Source organism: Scyliorhinus canicula, chromosome 13 (genome assembly GCF_902713615.1).
Source record: "Scyliorhinus canicula chromosome 13, sScyCan1.1, whole genome shotgun sequence".
NCBI classification, from domain to species: Eukaryota; Metazoa; Chordata; class Chondrichthyes; order Carcharhiniformes; family Scyliorhinidae; genus Scyliorhinus; species Scyliorhinus canicula.
Window position 1 is genome coordinate 41,658,292 of NC_052158.1, and position 23,999 is coordinate 41,682,290.

General features: G+C 42.6%; 3 non-coding genes and 1 pseudogene across 3 annotated transcripts; all 4 read left to right on the forward strand.

Moving 5' to 3' along the window:
- The first annotated feature begins 6,759 nt into the window (after window positions 1–6,759).
- Window positions 6,760–22,228, forward strand: LOC119976521 (annotated as a pseudogene).
- On the forward strand, window positions 11,881–12,019 carry LOC119976911. The gene has a single exon (XR_005463067.1). It is a non-coding gene; the product is annotated as a small nucleolar RNA SNORD10 (small nucleolar RNA).
- LOC119976910 lies at window positions 14,257–14,394 on the forward strand. Its single transcript, XR_005463066.1, has one exon. It is a non-coding gene; the product is annotated as a small nucleolar RNA SNORD10 (small nucleolar RNA).
- Window positions 20,242–20,331, forward strand: LOC119976906. The gene has a single exon (XR_005463063.1). It is a non-coding gene; the product is annotated as a small nucleolar SNORD12/SNORD106 (small nucleolar RNA).
- Window positions 22,229–23,999: the final 1,771 nt, after the last annotated feature.

A 23,999-nucleotide genomic window follows, 5' to 3' on the forward strand; every position in this document is an offset into this window, starting at 1 on the left:
CTGTAGTTTACATGTGGATTCCTCACTTGTGTGTCTTCTTACTTACTGTAGTTTATTGACTGGAATCTCACTGGTGTAGTGTGATATTTACTGTAGATTTATAGTGTGTATTCCCAGTCACTGGTGTGTGTTATATATACTGTAGTTTATTGATGGATCCTCACTGGAGTGTGCTGTTATATTTACTGTCGTTTATTTGAACTGGGCATCCACACTGGTGTGTGTTATATTTACTGTAGTTTGACAGTCTGGCTCCTCACTGTTGTGTGTTTATTTACTGTAGTTTAGTTGACTGGATCATCAATGGTGTGGTTATATTTAATGTAGTTTACAGTATGGCTCAGAACTGGCGTGTGATAATTTACGTAGTTTATTGACTTGCGATCCTCGCTGGTGTTGTTATATTACAGTAGTTACATTTGGATCCTCCGTGATGTGGTATATGTCCGTAATTCTTGACTGGATTCTCACTGGTGTATGTTATATTTCGGTTGTTTGCTGTCTAGATCCACACTGGTGTGTGTTGTATTTACTGTAGTTTAGAGTCTGCTTCCACACGGATGTGTATTTACTATAGTTTATTGACTGGATCCACACTGGTGTGTGTTATATTTACTGTAGTTTACAGTCTAAATCCTCATTGTGTGTGTTATATTTACTGTAGTTTAGTGACTGGATCCACACTGGTGTGTGTTATAGTTACTGTAGTTTAGTGACTGGATCCACACTGGTGTGTGTTATATTTACTGTAGTTTACAGTCTAAATCCTCATTGTTGTGTTATATTTACTGTAGTTTAGTGACTGGATCCTCACTGGTGTGTTATATTTACTGTAGTTTAGTGACTGGATCCTCAGTCCTGTGTGTTATATTTACTGTAGTTTACAGTCTGGCTCCTAACTGGTGTATGTTATATTTACTGTAGTTTATTGATTGGATCCTCACTGGTGTTCGTTATATTTACTGTAGTTTACAGTGTGGATCCTCATTGGTGTGTGTTATATTTACTGTAGTTTATTGCCTGCATCCACACTGGTGTGTGTTGTATTTACTGTAGTTGACAGTGTGGATCCTCACTGTTGTGTGTTATATTGACTGTAGTTTATTGACTGGATCCACACTGGTGTGTGTTGTATTTACTGTAGTTTATAGTGTGGATCCTCACTGGTGTGTGTTATATTTACTGTTGTTTATTGACTGGATCCTCACTGGTGTGTGTTATATTTACTGTAGTTTATGACTGGATCCACACTGGTGTGGTTGTATTATTGTAGTTTATTGACTGGATCCTCACTGATGTGTGTTATATTTATTGTAGTTTATTGACTGGATCCACAGTGGTGTGTGTTATATTTACTGTAGTTTATTGATCGGATCCTCACTGATGTGTGTTATATTTACTGTAAGTTACAGTCTGGGTACTCACTAGTGTGTGTTATATTTACTGTCGTTTCTTGATAGGATCCTCATGGTGTGGATTATATTTACTGTAATTTACAGTCTAGATCCTCACTGGTGTGTTATATTTACTGTAGTTTATTGACTGGATCCTCACTGGTGTGTGTTATATTTACTGTTGTTTATTGACTGGGTCCTCACGGGTGTGTGTTATATTTACTGTAGCTTACAGTCTGGATCCTCACTGGTGTGTGTTATATTTTCTGTAGCTTACAGTCTGAATCCTCACTGGTGTGTGTTATATTTTCTGTAGCTTACAGTCTGAATCCTCACTGGTGTGTGTTATATTTTCTGTAGCTTACAGTCTGAATCCTCACTGGTGTGTGTTATATTTTCTGTAGCTTACAGTCTGAATCCTCACTGGTGTGTGTTATATTTTCTGTAGCTTACAGTCTGAATCCTCACTGGTGTGTGTTATATTTTCTGTATCTTACAGTCTGAATCCTCACGGATGTATATTAACTGTAGTTTATTGACTGGGTCCTCACGGGTGGGTGTTTACTTTTTAAAATAAATTTTGAACACCAAAATCATTTTTTGAATTAAGGGACAATTTAGTGTGGCCAAACCAGCTACCCTGCACATCTTTGGGCTGTGGCCGTAAAACCCACGGAAACACGGTGAGAATGTGCAAACTGCACAAGGACAGTGACCCAGAGCCGGGATCGCATCTGGGACCTCGGCACGTGAGGCAGCAGAGCTAACCCACTGCACCACCGTGCTGCCCTTGGTGTGTGTTATATTTACTGTAGTTTAGACTGGAGTCTCACTGGTGTGTGTTATATTTACTGCAGTTTATTGACTGGATCTTTACTGGTGAGTGCCATATTTACTGTAGTTCAGCTACTGGATCCTTACTGGTGTGTGTTATATTTATTGTTGTTTAGCTACTGTATCCTTACTGGTGTGTGTTCTATGTTACTTTTGTTACTGGATCCTCCTCGTTGTGGGACATATTTACTGTAGTTTATTGACTGGATCCTCACTGGTGGGTGTTATATTTACTGTTGTTTCGAGACTGGACCCTCACTGATATGTGTTCTATTTACCGTGTTTTTGGTACTGGATCCTCGCTGGTTTGTGTTATATTTAATGTATTTTATTTCCTGGATCCTCACTGGTTCATGTTGTATATACTGCCATTTTGAGACAGAATCATCGCTGGTGTGTTATATTTACTGTGGCAAAGTGACTGGATCCTCACTGGCACAAATTGCATTCCTGTAGTTCCTTAACTGGATCATCACTTGGTCATTACGTGAACTGTTGGTCAGAGACCACTGTTGTGTCACAGTCATTTTTTTAAATGTTCTTTATTTTATATATTTAGAATACCCCATTGTTTCTGTTTTCCAATTAAGTGTCAATTTAGTGTCGCCAATCCACCTACCCTGCACATCTTTGGATAGTGGGGCTGAGACCCATGCAGACATCGGAAGAATGGGGAGAATGTGCAAACTCCACATGGACAGTGACCCGGCCGGGATCAAACCGGATACTTGGCCCCGTGAGGCAGCAGTGCAAACCCCTGCACCACCGTGCCGTCACTGTAGTTTAGTAATTGCATAATCACTGGTATTTGTTTGATGAAGTACATTTTTATGACTGGTTCCTCACAGATGCGTTATGTGTTTCTGTGTTTATTGAATGGATCCTTTTGTGTTGATTTGTATTATTGATTCTCATCCCTGTGCTTTATATTTTTGTGTGTTGACTGTAGCCTCATGGACCATTTGTGTTGTGCCATATGTATTGGTCAGGAGTTCATGAGTGTATGTGATCCCCTAGTTTATTCACAACATCTTTTTTGATGCATGTTTTATTCGCTGTAGTTTAATGACTGGACCCCACGGTGGTACATCCCTCCAATTGGGTTTTCACTCACATGCATCATATTTAGTGAGTTGAGCCAATAGAATTTAAGTTGTTGCTATTGTCAAATTTAACCATCTATTCAATGGTTGCTGACAGTGCTTTACAATAACTCCAGTGACTCGCTGCTAATTTGTGTGCATAAGTAACTTCTTCCTCAGTCGTGTTCTAGTTTTATTGTAGTTTATTGACTCGATACTCACTGACATGTGTTATATTGACTGTTGAGTAGATCTTCACTGCTTTGTGGATAGGTTGACTATAATTCTGGGACTTTGCAATGAGTAAAATGGAGATTAGGGAATGAATTATCAAGTCAGCATGTTTGTGAGAGCCTGTTCTGTTTTGGTACGGTCTTGCCTTATCCTTTGTTTAGAAAGTGTTTTCTTTTGTTTAAAAGTTTTGTGTTGAAGGAGCGAACAGAGTTACATAATCAGAGCCTGTTTGACATGCATATTGCTCCAAAATGTTGGGAAAAATACTAGATCGATTTGGGCGTCAGGCAGGAAAGTAGTGTTTAAGTCCACAATTAGATCAGCCATTATCTGATTGAATTGCGGTGCAGGCTCAGTTGGCCGAAAGGTCTGCTCTTGCTCCTTTCATTGCAATCCAGGGCATCTGCTTTGGGGCATTATTCATTTTGAAACCACTCCTGGATAATGAACAAAAGCGATCGTGATTTATCATGGAACTTACAGTGCAGAAGGAAGCCATTCGGCCCATCGGGTCTGCACGGCCTTGGAAAGAGCACCCCACCTAAGCCCACACCTCCACCCAATCCCTATAACCCCACCAACCTTTTTTGGACACGAAGGGGCAATTTAGCATGGCCAATCCACCTGACCTGCATATCTTTGGACTGTAGGAGGAAACCGGAGCACCCGGAGGAAACCCACACAGACACGGGGAGAACATGCAGACTCCACACAGCCAGTGACCCAAGCCAGGAATCGAATCTGGGACCCTGGAGCTGTGAGGCAGCAGTGTTAATCACTGTGCTACCTTGCCACCCCAGGCTGATTGTCTGGCCCAATTTTACAAGTGCAGGACGAGTCATTGAATGCTAAATGTTTCCCCCTTCCTAATTTTGCGAAGCAATGGTGGGATGTTTGGAAGAGTTAGGCCAAGTTCAGGACATAACAGGACTTGTCAGCTATGAAGCAGGGACATTGAATTGTGTTGTTCTATATTGCTTTCTGTTGGTCAGGAACTTGTGGATTGCTTTTAATTTTTTTTGCAGTGGTTAACCAGGTCCTACATTTTTTGCTCATGTTTTAGTCAGAATTCAGCATCGTAGTACATCTTGGGAGTTAAATGCACCACCCTGACTGCTGACTTGCTGAACCTTTTGTTACATTTTGTCAGACATTTTTGGACAACAGCTTTGGTAATCTAAGTGGTGTGGGGTGCCTTTTGTCTGCTGTGTGCATTCTTCGAGGAAAAAAACCTCTTTAATAAACCTGTTCTGTGCCTCGTCAATGGATTCGGGGGGGGGGGGGGGGGGGGGGGGGGGGGGGGGGTGAGTAAGCCCAAATCTTTGCTGAGCAGAGACAAAGGTGGAAGGAACAGCAACTCATGGAAAAAAATATGGGAAATGCGCACGCGCACTGGCAGCCAGGTTCCCATCCCCCTCTCTCTGCACATGCGCAGTCCGCCCTCCAGCGGGACCACGCCGACATTAACCCGAAGCCGCCATCACAGTCGAGACACCCAGAGGGTTAAAGAACGTGCAAAGGGCACTGCTGCAGACCCGATACTCACGGGAGTCGATGCATCGTGGCGCCAATGCTGCATTTCGGGGGCAGAAGGCTGGAAAGCGGCGACTGGGGAGGAAGAAAAAGCGTTTTAAAGCCGGTGGAGCATCACGTGACCGGAGGCGGCCAATGGCGGGTGCCTGCGGGGCGAGCGCTGACGTAGCTGGAGATTTTCTTTGTTAACATTTTGTGGAAAATGGAGGACAAAAGGCGGTTAAAAGCGGGCTGCTGGAGCTGGGTTCGACGCAGGGGACGGAGGAGGAGGCGGCCGAGGCGAGGGGAGCTCGGCCGCCGGGCGAAAGGTGAGAAATGGGCTCGATTTCGGGTTGAGTTGTCGGCGAGGGAGGCTGCGGGGTCATGTGACCGGCCGCAGCCAATTAGCCGTCGAGCTGACGGAGCGGCAGCCGTTAGGAAATGGAAGCTGGAGAAAAATTTCAAATCCAATTCCAAATTCCTGCAGGCCCAACCGAATTTAACGGTGCAAAGCAAACAAAAGAAAACTCCGGCCGTTTAAAACCCATCAGCCAACTAAATTTCGCTTACTGACAGGAAATCATTGTTGTGGGGGGGGGAGGAGGAAAAACGATTTTTTTAATTTGCAAGTTAAATAAAAACGTTGAAAGCCTAGAGGCGATTTGTGGGTTAGACGTAAATCAGTTAGAGTGGTTTTGAGTTGGCTGAAGAGGCTTGATAGGGTGGGAGGGAGGAAAAGTATGAACGAATTAAATCAGTCAACTTTTTGTTTTTAAACATGGTTGTTCCAGTTTCAATCACGGCCAATAGTTGGAAAGACGCTCCATGAGTTGGGAGTTTTGTTTGTTCTGGCAGTGGTTTGGGTTGAATTGCTTAAGTTTGGCACAGGAAGGTTGGGGTGATGTCTTCCACATTTGGTTTCCCATCCTCCACACACACTGGCCCCTTTCTCTCCCTGGAGGGAATTTAATAGGGCGAGGTGGCTCCTCTTGTCGTAAGGACTGAGTCTGCTGCTTCCCCGCCTCTCTCCAATGGCAGTCCTGGTGTATTGTGTTTTTTTTTTGCTGTGTAATGTTTCCAAAGATGGCGGCGGGCCTGTGTATTGTAGCCTGGGGCCTGTTCCCAGCCGACACGCCTCTTTGAATTGCACGATTCCCGTGTTCTCCTGTAGCAGCCTGACCTGCCTACACTGCTGGTGTGTTAGACCTGGCCATTTGGCTAGTGTTTTACCCCCCCCCCCCCCCCCCCGGTAAAAGGTAGTGTAATGATTGAAGGGGTGGGGTGTTAATTTCTCCTGGTGAGCTTCCCCCGTTGGCGGGTAGGTGTCTCTCTGCTCCCGGTTGCAGTGTTGTGAATATGGAGAGGCAGAGGTTTCGATTGCGGGCATGATATTCGTATCCCCCTCCCCATCTCTATATACAGCGTCTGTAGATGTTTTCTGTGTCCCCCTCCCTGTTGTGTAATGGCTGACTTGTCCTTTCTCTCCCACTCGGCTGACGGCGGCCAACAGCCTGGCCGCGTGACTCGGCGCCGCGTCCAATGGCGGCGCACCCGGCCGCAGGGCCCGCGCTCACGTGTTGGGCCTCCACCAATGGCGGCCAGCGGCGTGTGATGGGAGGGCGGGTTGCCGCGCGGCGCCGGCCAATCAGCGGCGCCTGCCGGGCGGTGGGCGGTATAAAAGGGCGGGCTGGAGCGCCACGGCGCCATTTGCTTTTGCCGAAACCGGAGAGGGAGAGACGTGGGGAGAGAACCGAGTGGACGCGCAATCAGGCGGCATCTGATGGAAACGGCCACTCATCCGGGGCTCGACAGGTACGGCAGAGCAGTGCAGATCCCCGGCCGTGTAATGGAAGCAGTATTGAAGAGAAATGCAAGGGCGAGCAGGCAGAAAATTCCGGAGGCGGAGACAGAGAGAGAGTACCCAGGGAGCAGGAGCAGGCCCGGCAGCCGGGGCCGCCATTTTCTGCCATTCACAAACAGTATACATACAGTACACATCCGGGCTGGGATGCAGGGGAGCGGGGGATTCACTGAACTGGGGGAAGAGAAGGGCGAATTCCAAATTAATAAATTATAATCATTTCCAAAACTCATTGTATTCATCTGTCCACAAGTGTACTTTTGCAGCTGTGGATTTTATTTTCCTGAGCCACTTTCCTCCAAATTTTTGATTGTAACTTCTCAATGCTGCTTGAATTATGTCCACATTAACGGATCATTCTCAACTAATATTCACAAAATAACACCGTTTTTACAAAATCTGCAATTCTTTGGGGTTTCATGTGCTGCAGAAGTTCTGTAATTTGAATGAACTGTTGGAGTTCTGTCATCATTGACGTGTTTTTGCCCACCTTTTCAACTGAAACTGAGCCCTCCTGTTTATTTTTGGGACGGATGCTGCAACTGTAAACACAACAAAGGGGGTCTCATTTAATTTTTAATTGTAACATCTAATTTTGGACCCTCTGCCATTCCTGGATGTGGATGATTCAGATCAGCTCTTATGACCTCTTGGTATGAGAAAATAGTTGACGCTCTAATTTAACTATGCATCTATGGTAACTTTCAAGTGTCAACACATGGGTTCAAGTACACAAATTTCCAAATTATGTCCAATGATGAAGATATGACTGCAAGTCAATCTTCTATTGTATGCTGTATCTCATCAGTGTTCCAACTATTTGCACTGTACTTCTATATAACTCTTAAATTAAAACTTACCAAACTGGCTTGTTGAGCTGTTTCGTTTTTATTTTTGGGTTTATTTTAAATTTTAGCACAGTTTACATTGTCATGTTTGTAACACCTTGTGTAATATTTTGGTACAATGCACATTGTCTTTGTAATGCAGGGGAAATTGTCTTTTGGATAATCAGAATATTTGGAACTGTTATGTTGAGGGAAAGAGGGAGGGGCTCCAGACAAAGTAGCCATGTGGAAATGTATCTGATGTCACTTGTAGCAGAGTGGGCGTGTGTAGCAGAGCATCTAGATGTATCATGCCATGAGTTTTTCTGTCTCACCCAGTTCTTGAGTGTTATTTGATCAGTTACTCGTGTGGGTGCATCCCATCTGTTTTTAAACATTATACAGGCAACTTCCTCCAGATTCATCCTTTCAGAGTTGAATGCAAACAATAATGATTGCACAAGTGGACAGCAAGTAAGGTGCATTAAGATAGCAAAGTAGTTTAACAGTGCTCTTTCTACATTAAAGCAACATTCCACCAGTTAATTTTCTCCCCCGCTCCCTTTCATCCCCAAGAATATGAGGAACAGGTAACTGCAAACCTATCCCTTAAGCTGCAGACCTATCCCTTGAGCAAGGAGTCATAACCTTGTTTTTTTTCTACCTTTTATCTTTCATCTCTTTAAAAACAGCAGATTTTTCTTCTGATCTATAAATGCAAAACCCATGTATTTTACCTAACTTTTCATTCGAGGGTCTAGTAATTAACACTGATGCTATGTGAACGTGATCTTTTTTACATTTTTCCTTATTCATTGTTTCTGATGCTATCGTGCAGCTCCACTGTTTTCTAAATTCTTCAACATAAATCAGCTTGAAAACATTTTTATTTATCCTTAAATGATTTATTTTGGTACATTGTTGAATACGAGTCCATGTTTTGGCTTCAGTAAACACATGAATCCAAGCAGCACGTGTAATAACAGTGGATTGTGGGTCCCATGTGTTTCTGAAATCTGATTGCTAGCTTGTCAAAGCATTGTGTGCTTCCATGTACATCGACAAATAAATTCCAGCACTGATGTCAACAAATGTTTCTAATGCGAAGCTGATTTTTCTTTTAGGTTAAAAGCAATTGATTCTTACAACTTGGAATGTTCTCATACTAGGTTCCTACGCTGAATAAGTGGGTGCTAGTTTCCATAAAAGAACTAGGTTTCAGCTGCAGAGTTTAATAGGAGTCAGAAATTAAATTAATCTATGTCGTCACTGACTGCATTCAGATATCTCATCTGATTTGGTGAATGAAAATTGCTAAAGCAGCTGTTCGCATTGGGATTGTTATGGGCCTCTGCGTTTCTTTAAACATTGCTGTTGCATCACCTGGTAGGACTAGCCAGATGGTCTTGCCGACTATGCCGAGGTCACAAGCTGCAATTCTTTGAATTGAATTGCCCGTGTGCTCATCTGTGATTCTAGAGCAAATTACATAGTACTTGTTGCATACTTTTAACTAGAAGGGAGGGAGTGGTGGTGTGATTTGATACATCTGCAGAAAAAAATGTATGGAGCTGGTCGTTTAATATGCCAGTGACTTCAATGCACTCGCCAGAGGATGCATCAGTTCATTCACATGTCAGTGATCAATGAAAGTAAATCTCATAAAGCACTTTGGTCAGAGTGGTGTTTCCCTTAGAGGTTCCTGGTTTGTTTAACAGTGCTACAGTGTTTCATGTATTTGTACTGCAGTATTTTCAGGCTGCTTTGTAGCTACTGCAAATATCAGGTATAACAAAACGTTTACAGTTCTCTTCCTGACTACACAGAATAGCTGCCTTGTGTTGAGAGATGAACTATAGATCCCCATCCTGATCCTCGACTACCCATATAGGGTTAGTTACTTGTTGGCAGATAGTGACTTGGATATTTTGAGAAATTTGTGCTTTACCGCACTTTGCTGTTGGTCACATAGCAAAGTTTGAACTGTTTGTTTCCGAATGCTATGGTTTGCACTGAATTATTGTGCTTTTTCATGTGGGCTGCAATATTCACTATGGAATTGAGCTTTTAAACATGGATGGAATCCAGTTTTTTAACCTCATTCTCACGTGTGTTTAAGCATGGATAACTGCAGTAATGAGTCATCCATGTGTTACAATAGAAAAGTTTGATCAAGTTTGTGAATAAATCTGTAGCAAACTTTTCCCTGTGTTCCGCACTAAAAGACTAATTGTTATTAAGCATTGAAAATGCATTGTTACACGTGCATCAAAGTTGAATTAGAAACTTGGAGTTTGAATGCTAGTATAAGTAGCCAGGAACTGTCAAAACATTTGCACTTGTAAGATATTTCCATTTTAAACTAATTTGATAAGTAATGCTGATGGAGTTTGAGTAATTTTGGGAACCTGTTGACTGAGGGGCGGAATGGATGTTTGAGTGATGTGAATGAGGATCTAAATTTGCTCGCGTTTTCCATCAATGGTCCCATTTTCTTTTTGTGGGGGGCCATATTCACCTGTTAACTTGCAGTGTGCTTGCACACTAGGTTATGATTCACTGCAATCTTTGAGTTGCCAGTTTTCATGTGGCTGTGGAAGTGTTTTGGTGGTCTGGTTTCTGGAAGGTCATGCCCTATATGACTTTCTTCCTGCTTTATGACAATCTTCACACTGGTCATTGTGCTACCTTGATGGCCAATGTTCAGAAGGATTATGGAGTGCTGACACGTACTTTGTGGGGGTTAAAAGTGACAAATGAAATTCTGCTGCTTTCAAAAGGTGTTTGAACATTCTGTATTTTTTTTGTTTCTTATAGCAAAATTTCCCATGACGAACTTAGAGTTATCAGGACTGAACAGTACTGACGGCAGAGAAGACGATCTACAGCCAGGCCTTTATGTAGTTGCCTCTCTATAGGGATCCTCATAAAAATCAAGCAAACTGTTAGCCTGATTCCTAGTGGTTTGTATTTTTTATTTTATTTTATTATTTTTGCACCAGTACAACTCCAGTCAGGTTGGAGAAGTAGTTTCCATCAGGCCTGATAGCAGTAAATCTGTGGAGGGTATGCCTGGGATTTAGTTGGTAAATGGGGTCTTGAGAAATGGTCCACATGGCATTAAGTGTGTCCTGAGTGCAATGTGCAGTGTAGATGTGGCAATTTAAACATGATGGGAGGAGGGTAAGTCTGGACATTGTTGGAACAGGCCTTCTGAACATGAGCCCTTATGGAATTAAATATATCTTGGAGTCTGGCTGTATTGGTCTAAATAGATACAATCAGACAATTTTGTAAATTTTGAAGCTGCATTGGGATGTTTAATGCAGTGAACATTGAGTTGTTTTTCTTTTATTGAAGGTTGCAGGGAGACGCTGGTAATGGGATAACTGGCCTGTCTGCTGATTCCAGGGTCTGGGAAGCGCATCCGGAAGCCATCTCTGCTGTATGAAGATTTTGAGAGTCCCACCATGTCCATGTCTACTTCAATTCATTCTCAGAACATTTTGTCATTAGTCCCCTCCACCTGAGGTATCCAATCCCAAGAAACCTGGCCGAGTGACTAACCAGGTCCAGTACATGCAGAAAGTGCTGATGAAAGCTCTTTGGAACACCATTTTGCGTGCCATTCTATCACCAGTGGGATGGCAGTGAGACTCAGTCTCCCGGTGAGTGGAGGGATACCTATGGGGCAAGGGTATGACCTGTTGCTATAAATGTTAATGAGGTACTTGGGTTGTATATAGAACATCTGTGGGGGAGGGGGGAACTCGGAGCAAGTATAATTCAGGTATGGTGAAATATGTAACAAGTAATAATTTTTAAATGTAAGCTAATTATGACTGGCTGGCTAAGTAGATGTAGCAACTGATTGCATCTACCACCTATCTTAGTGAGCCTCTGATAAATCTCACAAGTCATTACTTCTAAACAATTCGATCTGGAAAAATAAGTTCACACTAAATTTATCTCAGAAATTTCATGACTTGAGTTTGTCGTCATTTTCATGTGAAATAAAGGAAGTTTGTTTTGCTTGAGACTGTCCACGTGTTGACACTTTGGTATCCATGTTAATGTACAGTAAAGTTGCCTTGTTTAAAGGATGATACTTTTTTTTGAAAAAGGAAGAGTCTACTGTTTTATGATGATCACATGCGTGTCAGCTGATCTCAAGAGTTTACCAGGTGACTGGCTGCTTACTGACGTTCTGTCAGTGAGTAATTTTGGTTACTGGAGGATTCTGGGAACATGATCATGCTCTTGGTTTCTGAAAACAGTTTCTGCAAATATGGTAGGATATTTAGATTAAAAGCCAGATTCTTTGGAGAGATATTTCTGTTAGAAACCAGTAAACTGGATCCTTGAGTTTCATTTGTTTTAATATGACTGCCTCAGTTTATAGTTCTGTCCCTTGTAACACTAGGTTTTGCAAATCAACATCAAGTATGATTGTCTGGTTTGTGTTCAATTAACTAAGCTATTGGCAGATGAAAAGCGGAGATAACACAATTTGTTTGGGTCGCTGCTAAAATACCATACTTCCTGATCTTCATCGAATTCACAGAAATGCACTGCAACCCTCTGGATACAATGTTTCTTTTTTTGTAAAAGGAAGAGGCAATTTGGACAAAGTTGCCTGAGATTAAGTATGCTTTAAATTCAAATGATCAGACGAGTCACATTGTGTGTGCGCTCTCTCTCTCCTTTTTCTTTCTCCGCGCTCTCTCCTTTTTCTTTCTCTCGCTCCTCCTTTCTCTCGCTCCCTCTTCTTTCGCTTGCTCTCTCCCTCTTTCTCTCGCTCTCTCTTTCTTTCTCTCGCTCTCTCCCTCTTTCTCTCGCTCTCTTTTTCTTTTCTCTCTCCTTTCTCTTTCTCTCTTCTCCTCTCTCTCCCTCTCCTTTTGCTTTCTCTCCTCTCACTCACCTTTCTCTTCTCGCTCTCTCCTGTTTCGCTCTCTCTTCCTCCCCCCCATAGCATTTGAAGAAGGGTGTTAAGAGACTTTTGAATTGTTCGCTTGTAGGGAAGGCAAATCAATTTGTAGAGGTGAACCTACTGAAACTGAGGGTGCTCTGTTGGATAACCAGGAATTGGTGAATTCCCTAGCTCTTTGGAGACTGCCACAGTACTTATATGTGCACCTGAGCAGAACTTCTAAAAATGTGCAATCCCTCAAACGCATTGTAGTGTCAGCTTGGAGAATGTGCTTGTGGGGGCAGCACGGTGGCGCAGTGGAACCCTGCAGCCTCACGGCGCCGAGGCCCCAGGTTCGATCCCGGCTCTGGGTCACTGTCCGTGTGGAGTTTGCAGATCCCCCCCCCCCCCCAAAAAGATCGTGCAGGGTAGGTGGATTGGCCACGCTAAATTGCCCCGTAATTGGAAAAAATGAATGGTTTCTCTAAATTTATTTTAAAAAATTGTTTGTGCTGTATAATACCTGGGCTAGCTTTATCGAGAAATCCTTTCTTGTTCTATTGCAGGATTACCACAAGATAATCAAGCAACCAATGGACATGGGCACCATTAAGAGGCGTTTAGAAAATAAGTATTACTGGAGTGCCAGCGAGTGCATGCAAGACTTCAACACAATGTTACTAACTGTTACATTTACAACAAGGTAAAAAGGTTTAACTGGAGCTCTCCATTAACCCACATGCTGTTTTGCATGCAGATTTTAATGAGTTATATTCTAAAAATGGCAGTTACTCTTTCCTTGGTGTATTAATTGATTTCAATAACTGTCTTACACAGCCCACAGAGACATTGTGCTGATGGCTCAGACTCTGGAAAAGCTTTTTCTGCAGAAGGTGGCGCAGATGCCCCAGGAAGAAGTGGAACTAACGCCTGCACCAAAATCAAAACACTCAAAGGGCCGTAAAACTGGAGGTATGTTAACTCATTTGGATGGGCAGTGTTGTTTATAATGATAGGAACCAATTTGTAACAGGCCCAAGTGTTGGTGTCGTGTGATGCCGGCACCTAATGTAGAATTTGGATGCAAGTAGTTATGAGTTTGGAAACTGGCTGGAAGACCCTTGTGGCAATTATGTGATGCGTGACTGGACAGTTTTGAGTGTTTGTTTTGGTGTTTGTACTGACAGCTTTTTCATCCGGTGCAATGCATGAACTTGATGCACACCCGTGGGTTGAATTGTGACCCTTGAGTTAGGGCAGAATTCCTACAGGGATATCCGAAACTCCTTCTCATCCTTTTTGTCAACACTCAACATGAACCTCACTGTCATTGGATCAAAATTCCAAAAACCTCACCCACAGTATTGTTAGTTGGATCTACACCACAGCTGAACAAGGCAGCTGACCACCACCACCTTCTCGAGGGCAATCCAGGGTGGGCAACAAATACTTGGCCAAGCCAGCAACACCCACATTCCTGTGAGAAAATTTAAAATAGAACAGCATGGACTACTTGCTTTCCATCATAGTTTTACATTTAATCAAATATGAAAATGTCGCTTGCTGCTTGTGGGTTTGGAGATGAGCTAACTTGTAATGTGCCGTTTTGTGATGAACACATGCGTGTCAACTGATCCCAACGGTTGTCTGGTAGCTGCCACTTTGCTGATGTTTTATCAGTGAGTGATGCTGGTTGCTGGAGGATTCTGGGAGTATGATCATGCTTTTCACTTCTGAAAACGGTTTCTGTGCTGATGATTTGAGCAAAACACTGCATCATTTAAATGGTGGATTCGGTCCTTCGTTGCAAATAGGTTCTTTTAATACTCTTAAGTGTTAATGGGTTCTTCTTCGCAGGGGTGCCATCTGTCCCTGGAGGAATGACCATGTCTCAGGTCCCAATGGTGTCTTCTGTGTCTCAACCAACAGCCTACTCTCCTCCGACACCAGAAGTGCCCATACCTATTCTTGATGTAACTCAGACGTCGGTCATCTCTACACCAATTGTGCATAAACCCTCGCATTCTCCCCCTCAATCCGTGTTAGCTGTGCCACCCCCTGCACAGCCTGTCACCAAGGTAAGCAGGGGCTGTCTGCCTTTGAGTGAATACCCTGGATAAATTTAATGTTATACTTCTGTCATAACTCAGCCCAATAGAATTTGGTATTTTGAGAAATAAGTGATCTGAAAATGAGGTGATAATTCAGAGGGGTGGTTCTGATAAATTGGGAGTGTACTTGACTCTGCTTGTATACTCTTAACTGCTGTAGTGAGGGTGTTAACAAACCTGACCATTTCAAAAGACAGGATGGGTTTTTGTTTTGTGTTTTTTGAATTACTTCAAAGTATAAATTCTGAGTGCTAAGAAAGTCTTGCTATGGGGATGGAAGTGGTTGAAAGATGTCCAGTAATCTAGAATATGCCCTGTAAATTGTGGTTTTGATTGCTGTAATCCACCTGACATTCCTTGGAGGTGTTGGTTGAACCTGTTTGAGTGCTAAAGGAATATAAATTTTTAAAATTAGTATTGAGATTTTTTTTAAAAAACGTGACACCGGCCTTTTTTTAATGGGTGTTTTGGCAAGTTCCCAGTCGGGTGGAATTTATTTTTGTTACTGGGCATATACTACAACTTGTCAGCACATCTTAGTAATTGTCAGAAAGTTGTTTCAAACATTTTCATGGTGCTGGTGCAATTGATGGGCTCTGTGTTTGTCAGTTTGAGCTGCGTCCGGCTTCGTGGTGTCCTGGGAATTCTATTTGGGTTACTTAGCAATTGGAACCTGTTTGTTTTTATGTGGATTGGAAAGTATGTTAGTGCAGTACCCAACAAAACTTGTAACCTCCATCCGCAATTTCCAGGCTGTACTTTGAAAGATGTCTGCTAAGTTGACCCTGTGGCATTTTTCATATTTGGTACCTAGCTTGAAACAGAATGAGAGTATGGAGAGCAGCTTGTCTCCCTGTTGGGTTGTGGGAAATGATGACATGATTGCAATGAGTAATAATATTTTTCTTGCAGAAGAAGGAGGTGAAGAGGAAAGCGGATACAACAACTCCAACCACTTCTGTTGTAACCACAAGTGGGGAGTCATCCCCATCAGTAGCTGAAAGTAAGGCTGCCAAAGATTCCGGTTAGGCGGGAAAGCGGCAGACCGATCAAACCGCCAAAGAAAGACTTGCCAGACTCGCAGCAACACCAGAGTTCGAAGAAAGGCAAAACTGAGTGAACAGCTGAAGTACTGTAATGGCATCTTGAAAGAGCTGCTGTCGAAGAAGCATGCGGCATACGCCTGGCCCTTTTATAAACCTGTGGACGCCAAAGCCCTTGGGCTTCACGACTACCATGACCTAATCAAGCATCCATGGACCTGAGCACTATCAAAGTATGTCGCGTCCAAGCAACACATTGTCTTAACGCCATACCACTTGTGCACGGATACAGTGAAACCTGTACGTTAAACTGACTCCTTTCTTTCATGATGCCCTTTCCCAGCCAAGGGCTTTACTCTGAATTAATTATGTCTAATACCTGGAGTACGCAGCTGCCTGCCTTGAGGTCACACTTGCTGCTTCTAAAATAAGAAACTAGCAATTTTAAGGCAATGGAACGTGCACTTGGATTAACCGACACTTAAACACTGACTCCAAAGTATAAATTTTCAGCGTGGCTGGGTTGAGCTGTAATACTCCCAGGATTCGGATACTGTCTTTTTTTCCCTTCAGTCTTAAAGGTGACTGCTAAATGCAGGTTTCACTGTACCATATAATGGACCCCTCCCATAGTTACTGCAGATAAAATGTGGAGAGGAGAAATGTAGTGTTGCTCCTAACAATGTCTAATGATGTTGGGTCAGGGAATGTGCATATTTATTTTCTCACAAGCATTTTAAATGACTTATTTGGACAGGTAACAGTGAAACATTCAAGTACTTGTTCAGATCCTCTTTTACTGCCTTTGGACATCGCAACATTCCCCAACTGAATGAACAGCTAACATCAGTTACAGCACTAGAAGAATCCCTGGTTCATGGCACCATAAATCATAGATGTGGGTAGCATTATTGGGAGAATATCCCTTTAGATCCGTTAACTGTTATTGCATGTATTTTTAAACATTTATAGAAACTGCTGAATTTGTGGAGCATTAAAATACACTGATGGAGCAGAAGCTGAGTTACCTGTTGGAGGGTAGCATGGTGGTTAGCATAAATGCTTCACAGCTCCAGGGTCCCAGGTTCGATTCCCGGCTGGGTCACTGTCTGTGTGGAGTCTGCACGTCCTCCCCCTGTGTGCGTGGGTTTCCTCCGGGTGCTCCGGTTTCCTCCCACAGTCCAAAGATGTGCGGGTTAGGTGGATTGGCCATGCTAAATTGCCGTAGTGTCCTAATAAAAGTAAGGTTAGGGGGGGAGGGGTGTTGGGTTATGGGTATAGGGTGGATACGTGGGTTTGAGTAGGGTGATCATGGCTCGGCACAACATTGAGGGCCGAAGGGCCTGTTCTGTGCTGTACTGTTCTATGTTCTATGATACATAAAACAGGTGGCTGCTATACTCCACTACAAACCCTGACGCACAGTTCTGGTTTGCAAATGTGTAAAATACTGGCCTGTGGTAGTTCAGCTCTTGTCTTTTTCCCCAGTATACAGTGCCATTTCATGTTACTGTGAGGCAGTCAACCTGGTTGTGGGCCTTTGCTGCACACTTTAAAAGCACATGGGGATTGTTGTTTTTGCGTGGTTTTACTTTTTGGTATTCCGGCTATTTGCCAAGTTACAAAGTGCTTTTTTCTTAAATTTAGAGTACCCAATTTTTATTTTTTTTTCAATTGAGGGGCAATTTAGTGTGGTCACAGTCCACTACACATCATTTGAGTTGTTGGGGTGAGACCCACACAGGTGCGGGGAGAATGTGCAAACTCCACACAGTCACTGTGGGAGATGGGAATGAACTGGGGTCCTCGGCAGCAGTGCTAACTGTCCAAGTTGCATAGCTAATTGGGAATTTTGCCTGTGTTCTGCCTCTATGATGTGATGTTATAACCCTGTTTTGATGCTGAAATTCACCTGATCCTCTAATTTAGGTGGTTGGTTGCTTCTGGCGCTGTACTATAGCCTTCTCTAAAATTTGAAGGCTAACAAATTCACTGCTGTCACACCTCAATTGTGTACAAGATAGTTGAATATATTGTCACTAGCTATCCTAGCATTGTATTCCCAGTAATAAATCTAATTATGGAGTGGTGTGCAGTTCGACATCCGCAAAAAGACATTTTACACTTAAATGGAGATGCTGTCCTTCTAAATAGTGAATCTTGTGTGTTTTATTTTAAAAGACAACATTATAGATGAATTATCAGCACAATTACTTCCTTTTGTGGAGTTAGTGCATCGTCAATTGAGTAGAAAATATACAGAAATTGAGGGAAATCTGAAGTGCTGTTATTGTATTGCTCGTGTCCGAAGGGAGCGAGCAATCCAGGCAGTTTTGATTTTTGGTGGACAGCTTGTTGAGAAATCCATGCGCTCTGGTTAAAGTTCAGCTTGATAATGAACTCTCTTGTATTTCCTCCTTTAGCGGAAGATGGATGAGCGAGAATACCAGGATGCACAAGAATTTGCAGCCGATGTGAGATTAATGTTCTCGAATTGTTACAAGTATAACCCGCCAGACCATGATGTGGTTGCCATGGCCAGGAAACTGCAGGTACTTTTTGTGTGTGTGTTGGTTGGTCTGTGTGTCTGTGTGTGTGTGCGCGCGCGCGTAACAGCAAGATGTTTAATTTAAGCAGTGGGGTTCCTCTTTTCTAGCTGCATAAACGCATTATTTTAGTCCCAACTTTTCGGTGATTTCAATCCTTTAAGACTGGCAGTGGTTTAAAACGCCACATGACAGTGTCTAGCATTCAATGGTAGTTGACCATTTATGAACTTAGTCTGGTTTTCATCCCCACCAACCTGTTCTCATCCAGTTAATTCTTGTTATTTAATGTTCAGAACACAAAACTAGAAGGAGTAGGCCGATCAGCCCTTCAAACCTGCTCTATCATTCAATAAGATCTTATTGTAGTCTTAACTCTACTTTGCTGTCTGCACGGCATCCTCCGCTCCCTTGGCTATCAAAAATCTGTCTTAACTCTGCCTTGAATAAATCTAGTGACACAGCCGTCACTGTTTTCTGGGGGAAGGGGGTCTACATACTAATGACCCTCGGAGACATATTCTTGCCCATAAATCTTGCATGGCTTTATCCCCTCCACGTCTGGATTCTCATCCAGCCACATGTAGCTACCTACAAATATACATTTTGGAAAAAAATTACATCCTCTTTTTTTCTCGGCTGTTTGGGCTAGATGTAAACTTTGCAAGTGTCTTGCGCTCACTAGAAATGTGTGCTTAATGTTTTTATAGATTGCACTTCTCTTCACCATACTGAAATTGCTGATTCGCAAAGCTGCTTTTCTTTAATTACTGTATGTCTATTTCAAAATCTGTTCATTTAAGAGCCCTGTTTTTGCTTCAGGATGTCTTTGAATTCCGTTTTGCCAAGATGCCGGATGAGCCTATAGAATTTACACCTCCACTTGCACCAACTCCTCTTCCTCCTGTTGTGACCAAATCGTCATCCGATTCTTCTAGTAACAGCAGCAGTGAGAGTTCATCGGACACTGAGACCTCCGATGATTCAGAGGAAGAACGGGCTAATCGTTTGGCAGAACTGCAGGAGCAGGTAATCAATAATCAGTGATTTTTGAATAACAGCTGATTTCTTTCCATCTATTGAGAGATGCCTTGCCTGCAAAATGGATTAGACACTGGCTATGCTCCAGTTATTAGTAACTGATGCTCTTGTACTTAGTTATAAGAATGACCATGAAGATTGAACTGGAACAGTTGTCTCTGTCATCCGCCCCACAACCCTTCTACTGTGTAAAGTACTACAAGTAAAGATTAAATGTTGATATTTTGAAAGCCCTCTTCCCTCTCAATTATAGCTTCATTCTCTACTATGTGAAAAGCTGATTTCTTTCCCACCATATTTTTTTTTAAACATTGGAAAATAAGATTTATTTTCGAGCAGTAAGACATCACTGCTTTGTACATGTGTGGACTCTTGTATCTATTGCCTAATTTGTTTGCAACAAGATATGGATGATTGGGCGTTGTTGCAAAGTCCTGTTGGAAAATTCTGAGCATGCAGTGTAATGGGGTGATACATTTCTTTCTCCAGCTAAGGGCAGTCCATGAGCAGTTAGCTGCCCTCTCTCAGGCTCCTATGTCCAAACCAAAGAAAAAGCGGGACAAGAAAGAGAAGAAAGACAAAAGGAAGAGGAAAGATAAGCACAAAGTGAAAGACGAAGAGGAAAAATCATCCAAACCAAGTAAATCGAAAGCTGCACTGAAAAAACAGTCCAAGAAAGCATCTGGAGGCAGCAGTTCTGGAAGTAACAATAAGTAAGTGCATGTGTGAGTGCTTCTGCATGCCTGCTGACCCTGGTGCTAAATATCAATCTAAACTGTGCAAAGTGCAATGCTTGATTTGAGGCATCAAGTCAAAATCCAAATGGTGAGACCAATGTTGTTTTGTAACTGTGGCTCAATGATGACTACACTTTTTTCCCCATCGGATCGGCCATGTCGACATGCTATATTATAAGCCAAAAATGTCTGGTGACAGTGACTGAATTGGTGTGATCTTCTCTCTCTCGTTCCTGCCCTCAAGCTACTTTTATAAATGAGACACCCAAGATTTGCTTCACAGTAGAGCCGGCTTCATTTAACTTTCACTTTGGGATTTACTCCTCACAGGCAGCCCAAGAAAGTGAAACAACCTCCCCCACCGCCACCACCGCCACCTCCTGGCTATGATTCAGAAGAGGAAGATAACTGCAGGCCCATGACATATGATGAAAAGCGACAGTTGAGCTTGGACATTAATAAACTGCCTGGTGACAAGTTGGGCCGTGTGGTACATATCATTCAATCCCGAGAGCCGTCGCTTAGAGACTCCAACCCTGATGAGATTGAGATAGACTTTGAAACTCTTAAACCATCCACCCTCCGGGAGCTTGAACGCTATGTTATGTCCTGTTTACGGAAGAAACCTCGGAAACCTTACTGTAAGTACAGGATAGGCAACGTTGATATTGGGCTGTTTTTCTGGGGCTTTTGTTCATTTAACCAAAGTTTTTGTAACTCGAGTGATTTTGAGCCAAAGGTATTACAATTGTTTCCCTGAACAAGTTGCTTTCTATTTTGCCTTTTTGAACCAGTCAGGTAATGTGCGCACAGGACTCCTCGTTAGGTAGGAGCTGTAAATAATGACTAATATTTAATGAAGTCCTTTCTAGTGTGCCTCAGTTTCTCATCATATGTCCAACTGTCATATTGCGGATCAGTAAGATTGACTGCAGATTTTGGTCCAACTTGGGTAAGAAGAGATGTGGTTTTGAAATGTTGATTTCGAAGATTTCTGATCTTTTGTCCCTGTATTGTATAAGATAAGCTGTTTGTAGTTAACCTGACCAACGTCTGGCTTCGTTGCACAAGTGGAAATAATTCATGCTTTATCCTCCCAAGTTCAGGAGAGTGCATTTAAGAGAAGGATAGTAAAGCGCACAGAATTGAAACAGGTGGGCAATGTCTGTTGTGGAGCAAATAGCTCTGAGCGTAAATCTGAAGTAACTGATTCCCAACCGTTTTAAGACTTAAACTATGACATTGAAGCTTTGATTCCTGTCGCCCAGTTTGTTGAATGTTGCCTGTTCAAATTGGGAAATAACTATTGTTGCCTTGATCTTCCAGCCAAGAAACAAGCAGGGAAGACCAAGGAAGAACTGGCTCTGGAAACCGAAGAAGGAGTTAGAAAAACCGGCTGCAGGATGTGAGCGGACAGCTGAATCCTCAGTAAAAAACCTCCCAAGAAAGGTATTGTTCATTCGCCAATGTGAAATATACACACCCAATGTCTATAATTGCACTGTTAGTCTTTGATTGATTTATACACTGGAATTCTTCATGCTCCATTCTTTTGATTGAATCCTATTTTTGTTCCTTCTGTATTTATGACTGATCTGGAATATTAAAATCCAGTCTCTGCAGATGCAGACTAACTGCCGGATGAAGAGTATTCTAGTTTGATACAGCTTTGGTCTAAATACTGAAATACCATCTTGAACATTCTTGCTCTTGAGAGGGCAGCATGTAGCACATGCTTGTGGTGGGGGGGTGCTGAAGTGGGGCAGAGAGAAAGTAAGTATAAAAACTGTCGTGGTTAAAATGTGTTTGTTTTCAGCCAAGCTGTTGAGGTAGTAAAGGATTGTACTTTTCTATACATAGGATTACTGCAGCCTGTCCACATGCTGCTCAGCATGAGAATTGAGCTTCATAAGACTGGCTCTGAGTGGTTGTGAAACTGAATTTTCTCTCTCTTGCAGCAACTGAAAGCCAGATCCGGTTCAGCCAGTCGGCCCTTCGCGTCTGAGTGCCAGCAGCAGCAGTTCTTCAGGATCTGACACAAGTAGCACTTCCAGTGGATCGAGTTCATCAGACACCAGTGATTCTGACTCTGGTTAGAATTGGCAATACATGGCAGGTTTCTGGCGGGGGGGGGGGGGAAATGGTGGTGTAGGATTGGTTCGAACTAATCTGCAGGGTCGGACGAAGTATGTAACAGACTGTTGGGAGAGATGGCCTGTCCCCACTTGCCCGCCACTACTGACTGCAGTGTACATGGGTTTGATGTGATTGGTTTTTTATATTAAAAAAAACTACACAAGCGATGCATCGCAAGGACAGACATGGTAGAGGATTGTACCACTCCTTGCATATCAGCTAGATCTGACTCGTCTGTCGCAAAAACGTGTGCCGTGTGCAAGGCCAAACAGGGGCCAAAGGGGTATTCGAGGCTAAGGATTGGTTCCTTCTTACACTGAATAGTGGAAGGCAACTCGAGGTCAGGACAGAAGAGAGACTGCAGCCTCTAAACCCAGAACCCTCCTCTTTGTTGCATAAAATCATGTGCAGGATCCAATGTGATATTTGTAGAGGGGTGAGCAGCTTTGAACCCATGTGTAGAGTCGCAGTAAGCAGTTTTATTTTTGTTTTGGGAAGATTTTTCCAGTTTGAAAGCATTTTAAACTGTTGGTCTCTGAACTGTCACCCTGAAACCCATGTTATATAGCAATGTTCAGTGAAAGTATTGTTTTCTTCACACAGATTTTAGTTCATTACATCTTTTAAAAGATGATTCATGAGGGTTGTTCCATCTTGACCTGTGTTCAGCCACTGTCCAGAGGCCACTGGCTCCTCTTGCTGAGTTTACTGATCCTAGTTAGCATGGCAATTCGAGAAGCATTTTGAAAAGGCAGTAATCTGGCTGAACGTGAGCAGATACGCTAAGTTCTGCCCATGCTTTATTTTTCTGATACATCCGATACTTGAATGCAGAGCAGTAATGCTGTAACCATGGTAGTGTTGGTCAGTGCACAGTCTGTAAGCAATTGCTTGATGTGCCTACCTTATTTCCCCTCCCTCTTTTGGTTTGGACTAGGCTGATTGGATAGTCTTGCTGATTATCTTCTAATTGGTGCCCTGTCTCATTCAGTTGCACGACTTGGCTTGGAGCGACGGATTGTTTTACATGTACAGTTTAGTTGTAGTCTTCACTTCTGCAGAGGTTACAGGAAAAGCTGACAGCTGAATTTAATCTTTTTTTTTCATCCAGTTACCTGGTGTTTTATTTATTTTGTTACAAAATAATTATGTTTTATATTGTAAAGACTGAACCAATGTGCCTGTTGATGCAGGTCACAAGAGAGTGTAGAGTGAGATTTTAACAAGTATTGTATATACGAAGATGCACAATTGAGACGCATGTTTCTTAATGTAAAGGTGATTTTATTTTTTATCTTAATCTGTAAAGTTTTTTTCTACAGTCCGTTCCTCCGTTTTTTTGTTACTTGTAGAATTGGACCTCGTGTAGCAGTTAACAACTTGTATGTGACAATGTGTATTTGTTAAACCTTCAGTTCTCAAACCTGTACAGTAAAAGTGTTCTTTAAAACTGATTTGTGTGTCCATTGATAAAACTGACTTGTTTAGGTTTGGCAGAAGGGAAGAGTTCAGAACTTGATTATGTTGGGTGGGAAACTGAAAAATGTGTTTTCAAGATATAAAATCAAAAGGACAAATAAGAAGGGAAATTATAGACACTGAACTGAAATACATTCAAGATCAGGAAAATTTATGATGTTTTAAAAACATCCACTGTCAGAATGATGGCAGATTTTCTTAGAAGCCGATTTTGCCTAATTTCTTAATCACTCAGTTACACAATATTCAGTAG